Genomic DNA, 9,343 nt, shown 5'->3' with positions numbered 1-9,343 from the left:
TCAAGCTTAGTGACCAATTTGAGAGTAGCTAGGTGGTGTCCACAAATCCATCTCTAATATCCAAAATCCGTCTCTAATTTCTTCAAGAATCCGTTACTAGTTCCTTCCAAAATCCGTCTCTAATCTTTGACCTAAAATTAAGAAAAATTCTTGGCTGAAAAATGAAAAAAAAAGTGAGCCTTTCCAAAGTGTATCACTCAGTATTTTAGTACCTCAATCTTCCTCAAGTGGTGGCCTCTTTGAGATTGATCCAATATGTCTCAATTAGCCTTTCCTTCCAAGTGTAATGGCTTGAAAAAAAGTTATCTCCCACCAAGGCTTAACAATCACCAAGAGAAAGTAGAGGCCAAAGAAATCAAAACTGAAAATGCACAATTAGGATAGGCAACACTCTAATAGGAAGTAATATGAAAAAACAAAAGAGAGCCAAGAAAGACACAAAACAACAATTAAAGGTTTTATTTCAACACTAGCACTCAAAGGAATAACCCTAGGAATGACTCTAGAATGGATTATAAAACCAAAACAAAAATTGTACTTATATTTTGAGTATTTTAAAGTCTTTTTCCAGCCACTGGAAAGCAAGCAAACCTCAAGAAAAATTACACAAAAATTCAAGGCCAAGTGCTCCTAATAGTTTCTTGTTTTCACTTTTCTTTTTCTAGGTTTTTCTCTTTTGTTTTCTTTTCTTTTTCTTGACTTTTTGTGTTTTTTTTCTCTCCTTTGAATACAGAATATGAGCACTTAAAACAGAGGCCAAACAATTAACTAAGAGGTTTCCAAGTGGTGGAGAAAAGAGAAGTAAGAAGAGTAAGAAGTGTAAGTGTACTAGTCAAAAATTTCAATCACAAAATATTACTAGTTTTGGTACTAGTTTTGTTCTTCTTTTTTTGTACACTTTAATTTTCGTTTTTAATACACTTATAACTCTGTTTTTATTTTTTCAAAACAAGGACAAGAACACACAAGGAATTGTTGGACACAAATTGCTAAGAAACTAATAGCAATTGAAGTTCACAAAAATTGACTCTAGAACATGTTAGGACTAATAACATGCATTGGAATCATTTTATGAGCACTCTAAGATTTATTAATGTTCAGCCAGGAATGACACCATACAAGAACAGAGATTAATGCATATAGATTAAAAAATAAAAAGTCACACAAAGGATTTAATGACAAGCAAAACAACTACACATGACTCTAAGACAAAGATAGAAGATTAAGAAATGAAAAATACTTGTATTCTTGTTTCTTTTTAGGAGTTTCTTTTTAGACCGAATATAATAGGAGTCCAATGGAAGATAAAATCAATCCTAAAACATTTAAAAAGACATACAAATAATACCTAAGGCACACACAAAGATTGATTCACAAGAAGTAGTGCATGAATCAAAAACAAGCAAGACAATGTGGGTTTGTTCTATAGATTTATTAATGTGACACAAGAACAACTCAAGGCACACAAACTCAAGACAATAAAAGGAAATACAAGTAGGAACAGTTTAGACAGAATATTACAAGATTTAGACCAAAAAAAATTGAAAGAAAAAGCTCAAGAACGAATTTACCAAGGAGACCTAGCTCTTGATACCAAATGATGGAAAACGTTGTTGAGAAACTGGATTGATGTTGATTCCTCTTCAAGTTCCTCCCTAGACCTTTGGCTCCTTGATTATTCTTAAGCTTATCCAAGGTCTCCAATGGAGGAAAAGACCTTGGAAGCACCATGATTCGGTGTAGAATCCTCTCAAAAGATGCCACTCCTTGGGGAAAAGATAAGTCTCTTCAATTCTCACAACACTCTTCTATGGAAGGGATAAGAGAATTGGATGAATATCAAAGAGGTTAAAGAATTTTGGAAGAGAGAATTTTCGTGAAAATTCTGATCTCACTCAAAAATATCATCCAAAGTGATTACAAAGGTAAGAAAAAGGTTTATATATGGTGGGAGAAACTTATGGTGCAAGCTAGGCTAACTATGGTTCAAGAGAATCATGGTTAGCTTAGCTTTACCATCCTAGATGGTTTAGGAGGCTTGTGGAGCAAGCTTCTAATTAGAAGCTTGGGAAGCAAGCTAAGTTAGAGGCTTGTAGCACAAGCTTCCCAAGTGTACAAGCAACTAAGCAATTTCAGCCAAAGGAAGGCAAGCTAGGCGGCCCACTTGTTTTTCCATATTTAATCCAATCCAAAAACTTGGAGTTGGTTTAGTTAGGTTCAGCATATGATGGTGAGACCTAGCTAAATCAATTCCTTGGAAAATATAACAAAACAAGCCCAATATGTAAAATTTGGCCTAGGCCCAATTCTGGCCCAATTACTAGTTGCACCTACACTCTTTGCTATTTGTCACCCCACTTCTACTACTGAAAAATACAAAAATTAATGACCCTTAATACAAGGTCAAATGGAGCAAAAGTCTCCAAGTAACATACCCTAAATTCCTAAAGGATAACCTAAAATAAAAGAAAGAAAGTGTCTCACAAATACAAAGGAAAAATACACCTATACAAGTATCTACTATATACAAGGTACAAGAAATCAAACTATACAATGTATGTACAATAGAGACTATGAGACTAAAAAGAGGAATCATACTCAATACTCATATTGAGCATAGGTCTAAGAAGCACCTCCTCTGTAGAAGCCTCCTCTAGCCTCCTAACCATGGACCTAGTTAAAGGCCCAATAGTCTTCAAGTGTGATCCTTCTTGGATCAACCTTCACCCTTCTTGGTCTTACCTCTTCCAAAGGGATCCTTGGGGATTAAATTTTCATCAAAAAGGGAGTGAAACATCTAGTACTTCCATTAGAGGCTATAATCATGAAGGAAGTCTTCATATGAGTGAGTTCTATCAACCACCACCTAGAAAAGTTAGAAAAGAACCTAAGATAAGGGAATCTAAGGTTGATAGGTTAAATACCAAATTGAAAAACAAACTCAAAAATATATTAAATATAACAAAGGGAGAAAGAAAAATGTATTTGTTAAGTAAAAAGACGATTTTAGGTCCCTCATGTTTTATAAGTTTTAATGATAACAAATACTATATCTTTTAGTAAGAAAATGTGTTGTTAAAGTTGATGTTTCAGACTGAGGAAGACAAAGTAGTGTCTATAAGACGAAGTTAATCAAATGAAGCATACAAATTATTTCTAACAATCACTATTTATTGTGACTAACAAGTTTAAATTTTCAAATGAATGTTTTATACCTTAACAAATCAAAAGTTGTTGTCTTGGAACTTACATTCTATTAAAAGTGTATAAAAGCATGAAAAATAGAAAAACAAAGGACAAATAACCTAGATTTCGCAGAAAAGACACTAAAAAAGGATTGCATTCTCGCTTACAAGTTGACTTTGATTCCTGTTTTCCATTTTTTCTACTCTTCTCTAATAAGTAGTTTGATCTATCAAAGATAAGGAGTATGTTTAGGTGAAATGCATTAATTAAAGCATTTAATACCCCAATAGATATTTCCCCTTTCTAAAGATCAGATGAAGGTGTAAGATGAAATAGTTCTATGAATTAGACTCAAGAAGCTACAACGACCATCTTTTTCAAAGCTACTATATAAAAAACTCTAAAACTTAGAAGATAAAAACAACACGGTAAGAGAGAAACATATATATTGAATAATATATATAGAAAAACGATTTGTACTCATCTCTTAGAAAATCTTCTTCAACAACTTTCTTGTACTCAAATGAATTATTGTAATCACATCTAAAAGAGACGACAAATGCAACCTTGTAATACCTTCATAACCATTATTAAATGGTAGAGCTTGGAGAGGCTTAGCTATAAAAGAGTACTTGGGTTTGAGCCTAGAGAGACTTGTTTATAAAATGATACTTGGGTTTGATCCTGGAAAGGCTTGTCTATAAAAGAATACTTGGGTAATGGCTTGAAGAGACTAGTCAAAGAACAATTGTTTGAGTTAGAAGTGGCTTCGTAAAAGAATACTTGTAACTTTGTTGAAAATTATTGGAACTCAATTTGGTTGGACTAAGAATTGGATGTAGCCTTAGTGGTTAAGGTGAACCAGTATAAAAACATTGTGTTTTATTGATTACTTTTACTGACCCTTCGTCTATTGCAGGTACTACTTCACAAAGTTAAAAACGTGCGAGTTTTTGATATACATTATTCAACCCCTTCTAGTATTTATCTTCTCTCCACATTATTTGAGGAAAGAGACTTAGTTTTGTTTCACTTGAGAAAAGATAGATTTCCTACACAAAGGAAGTCCAAACTATGTCCAAGATGAGATGGCTCATTCCAAGTCCTCCAAAGAATTAATGATAATGCATATAAACTAGATTTACCTTGTGAGTATGGTGTTAGAAATACATTTAATGTTTGTGATCTTTTGCCTTTTGCAGGTACAATTGACCCTGGTGATGAGGGGCTAGATCTGAGGTCAGATCCTTCTCAAGAAGGTAAGAATGATGGAGGACCATCCTTGAAGACCATAGAACCTTTGGCGAGGTCTATGGTTATGAGGCTAGAAGAAGTTACTATAAAAGATGTACTTTTTAGACCCGTGTTTATCATGATCATAGAGTATGTGTTTCCTTCCTAGTTGCCTAGTCTCGTATGTATATGCTTTGTATAGTTTGTTTTCCATTGCTTTGTATGTAGTAGTTAATTGTATAGGTTATTTTTACCCTTGTATTTAAGGGTGTATGTTTTTCTTGTTGTGGGTCATGCCTTTAGGATTTAGAGACATGTTCCTTATTGAAATGTATTCCTTTTGGCCTTGTATTCATGGTAATCATTTTTAGTTTTCTTGAGTTTTACTAGTTGGAGTGGAAATAGTCATTCTAGTGGTGTGATAATAGCTATTCTAGATGGTGTGACAATAGCCATTCTAGATGGTGTGGAAATAATAAAGGTGTAGAGCAAGCCAAAAGTGATATTGGGTTTGTTGTTCGACCAAGACAAGCCAAAGGCCACCTTGGCCACCCATTTTGGTTTCTTCCCACCTTGGAACTACTTCTCTAACCACCTAGAGACAAGAGGACACTTGACACTTGCTCATTAGCTCTTGTACATCTAAATATCTCCTACATGTCTCAAACATTTCTCCTAGAGCTTATTTGTGATTAAAGGATCTAGATTTAAGTTTCTCATTGTCTCATTGATGTCTAGCTTCTTCTCCAAGCTACCTAAACTCTATATATAAGTGTTTGGAACCATTTGTACATAGCTTTTAAGAATTTTATGAAATGGTCGAGTTTTCTCTCTAGAATTTTGTATCTCAAAAGCTTAATTCTCTATTTGATTTTCTTCGAATTCTCTTATCCTCTTTCTAAGAGTGTGATGAGACTTGAAGTGGTTTATCTTCTTCCTTGAAGTGAAACCACTTGAAGAAAGTTCTTCACCATTGAAGGTGAATCCAAAGGTTTCCTCCTCTATTGGAAATCTTGAAGAAATTTGAGGAGTGTCAAGAAGGAAAATATCTAGGAAGAAACTTGAAGGGGAAGCTACATCAATTAAGTCTCTGCTTGAGATTTCCTTCACCTTTTTCATCATTCAAGTTCTTTTGACAACCATATTTGTCGTTTTTAGAATCATTAACTATGTGTGGCTCAAGAATCTACTTATTGAGTATTTTCATCTTATTTTTTTCTTAAAGGACAAGCCTAAGGTTTTAATACTAATAAAAAATGTTACTCTTATAGATTTTCTTCTTCTCCAAGATAGATCAAAGTAACAGAGTTTTACAAGTGTTTCCATACATGATTTTCTAAAACAATAAACATGCATAAATTAAATATCATGGTTTTATACATATTTAATAATTAATTTTTTTCATATATGCTTTCATTTTTTTACTCAAACCAATAACACTCACTTAATAGCTTAAAAATCATGTTGGAAGACTTTTTAGTGGACCAAGATCTCCATTTCACCTAATCGTGAATCAAATTTGACTAGTTGTAAAGAACTTGGCTATATCAGTTAGAAACTCCATTCTAATTGCATCCCTATACAATCTGTAACACCCTAGTTTTCATAAATTATATGAAGGTATTTTATTTTATTTTTTATATTTAGTATCCCAGAATGGGCCATTCCCAGACTGGAACGGGTCGTTCCAAACTACTAAAAAAGCCTATAATCCTAGTTGGGAACAAGTCATTCTGGTTTAAGAATGGGTCATTCTAAGCATGGCTATTATGAGTTAAACTCTACTTCAAAATGGGCCGTTCTGGTTTAAGAACGAGCCGTTCCAAATGTGAATTTAACACATGATGAATGAATCCAGAACAGGCCGTTTTGGATTCGAAACGGGTCGTTATAGCCACTCCTGATATCTATAAATAGTAGACTCTGGCACTACTTCTGGACACACTCTCTGAAGACCAAGGAGAACCAAGAGAAGGAGATCAACCAGATTTCGCTCTAGCTTCGTCTTCTGCTTATCCAGGTAAGGGGAGTGAGAAAACTCGCTCGGGGTGTGAGAATGATCGTTGGGTAGCAGGATTGGCCCCCAAACCCTTGCCTGATGCATGCTTCTAGGAACAGACACTTTATGAAAGTTTTCTATTTTTATTTTTGTGGTTTTGTTGTGTTCCTTGATGTTTTCTAAGTATGATTATGTGTTTAATTTCAAAAATAGACAAGTTTTGATATGAATTAGAGTGCTCTGTGGGTTCTTGTGGGAAACCCTATGAAGTAAAATTAGGGATATGATCTTTGTATGATTTTGAGGCATTATATGTAAAATTGATGATGGCTTCATGTTTTGGATAAGTTCTTGGTATGATTTATGTACTATTTTGATGTATATGACTAGGAGAAGTTCCTTGTATAAGACTATGTGAATATGACGTGATGGAACCAACTTCTCCATGAGAGTTAGTGGTTGATTCCTTCTCTTCTCCAAGGTTGATATGATGTGAAGGATGATCTCTTCAAGGGTATGGAAGTGGAGGATTTGGTGTTTGGGAAGGTGAAGGGTAACGCACAAAATGAAGGAGAGAAATGGATGGTGTTTGGTGGTGAAGCTCCTTTAGGCTAGCTCACTTCACTTAGGATGATGAAGGCCAACCAAGGAAGACCCAAGCTCACTCTAGGTAGAGAGGAGAGGATAGGGGGCCATGGAGTTCCGAGGGGACTAAGGAAGGAATGAAGAGGCACAAAGGCTCACTCAAATTCATTAATTTCCAAAGTGGCTACAAGGTGGGTTACCTAGAGTACTTATAGGGAAAGAAAGGCATCTAGGGTTTCTTGGGAGCATTTGGCCTAAATTTTGGTGTCCAAATGCACCCTAAATGAACCCTAAATGCATCCCAAATGAAATGGGTCTCATCCCTCCTAAAAGACTAAAGTACCCTTAGGTCAAAAAAAGAAAGAAATGGACTTTTGACCTTAAAAATAAGGCTTAAGTCCTAAAATAAATCCTAAGACTAATTTTGCCCCATAATACAAAGGCTAAATAAAAATACAAAATAAAATCCTAATATCTAATGTACCCCAAAATACAAGGGCAAAATGGGAAAAGGAAGCAACAAATTAAGGAGATGGCTAAAATTCCACACACATGATGATCATGGCCTTTGGTGTGGTGTGTTCTTCATCTTTCTCTACTCTCCTAGACATGGACCTTGTGATAGGCCCTATATGATGCTTCAAGGATGGTCCTCCATCATCCCCTCCTTCTTGAGAAGAATTTGACCACAAATCTTCAAGCTCAATCATTCCATTAGTACCTTCAAGAGATGTGAGACCACAATTAGGGAAAGAAACTACTTAAAACTTAGCTATGCAATCCTTAGGTAGAAAATTTGTTGAATGAAAGTGCTAGGGGAAGGACAAAGCCAAAGAGGCATCACTATTTTTGAAAAAGTTATTGCCCCCATGCAATTCATTCACTAAATCATCTATCTTAGGGATTGGGTGCCTTTTATTCAATGATGGCTTTTTTAAAAAAGGTGCTCATCCTCCATTGCCATCTTTCTTTGGCACCAAAAAGAATGAGGATGGCATAAGGGTTAAGGTTCTCTAGAACCTAGCCCTTTTTCTTCAAAGGAAAAATCCTTTTTTTCTTTTCTTTTCTTTTTGTTTTTGGTTTTGCTTTTCTCCTCATCTTTCTTAGCTTTTAATTTGAGTTGGTCCTCATTCACTTGAGAAGGTGATAGAGGACACCACACAAATTTCTTTCCCAAGTGTTGGAAACTTATTTTATTGGTAAGGCCATCATGGATTGTTTTCTTGTCAAATTGCCATGGCCTCCCAAGCAAGACATGACTAACCTCTAATGGCACTATGTCACACAAAACTTCTTCTTTATAATTGCCAATGGAGATTGGTATGCTTGCTTGTTGGTTAACTACAATACCTCTCTCCTCATTGATCCATTGCATTCTATAAGGTTTAGGATGAGGTTTTGTAGTCAAGGTTAACTTATCAACCAATCTAGTGCTACAACAATTGGAAGTTGATCCACTATCTACAATGAGAGAAAAATTATTTTCTAAAATCTTGCATTTTGTTTGAAACAAGTTCTCTCTTTGAGATTGGTCAATGTCACTAGAGTGATTGTTAAGAAGCCTTCTTACCAAAAGTAAGTCTCCTTCACAAGGTAAAATCTCTTCCTCGGATTCTATGGCTTCTTCTTCACTACTAGAGGAAGATGAAGTAGCTTCATCAAGGCTACTATAGTGATGTTGGGCCTTTAAAACCATGGTTTTCTTTGTAGGACATTGAGAAGCAATATGTCCTCTTCCAAGACACTTAAAGCACTTGATTTCACTTGACTTAGACTCTTTGGAAGATGCTTTAAAAGATGATTTTTCTTTTTCTTCTTTTTTGTCTTTTTCGTCTTTGGGATAAGGTAGGGAAGAGTGGCCCTCCTTCTTGAAACTCTTGGAATAAGGTGGAGTGGAGTCTTTTCGAAAAAATTTTCTTTTAAGTTGATGCTCCACCCTTGAACAAAGTTGAACAAGTTCATTTAAATCTCTATAAGGTAAAAGTCCAACTTTGTTTCTTATTTCAAGGTTTAAACCACTTTGAAATCTAGAAATGGTAGTCCTCTCTTCTTCCCTTATACCCGCCCTCATCATAAGTAACTCCATTTGTTGCCTATACTCCTCCACACTAGATGAACCTTGTTTCAACCTTTGAAGCTTATCCATAAGCTCACGGTCATAGTATGGGGGAATATGCCTCCTCCTTAAGGCACTACGGAGTTCATTCCAATATTGAATTGGGGGTTCATGATGCATTCTTCTTTCTTTTTCTAAAGAGGTCCACCAATACATAGCATGCCCTTGGAAGCTAAGGGTTGCTAAAGAAACCTTTTTCTCTTCACTTATTCCATGGCAAGAAA

This window comes from Cajanus cajan, chromosome 1, assembly GCF_000230855.2.
Source record: "Cajanus cajan strain Asha chromosome 1, NIPB_CcT2T_4, whole genome shotgun sequence".
Lineage (NCBI taxonomy): Eukaryota > Viridiplantae > Streptophyta > Magnoliopsida > Fabales > Fabaceae > Cajanus > Cajanus cajan.
Note: the sequence above shows the minus strand (reverse complement) of the source record.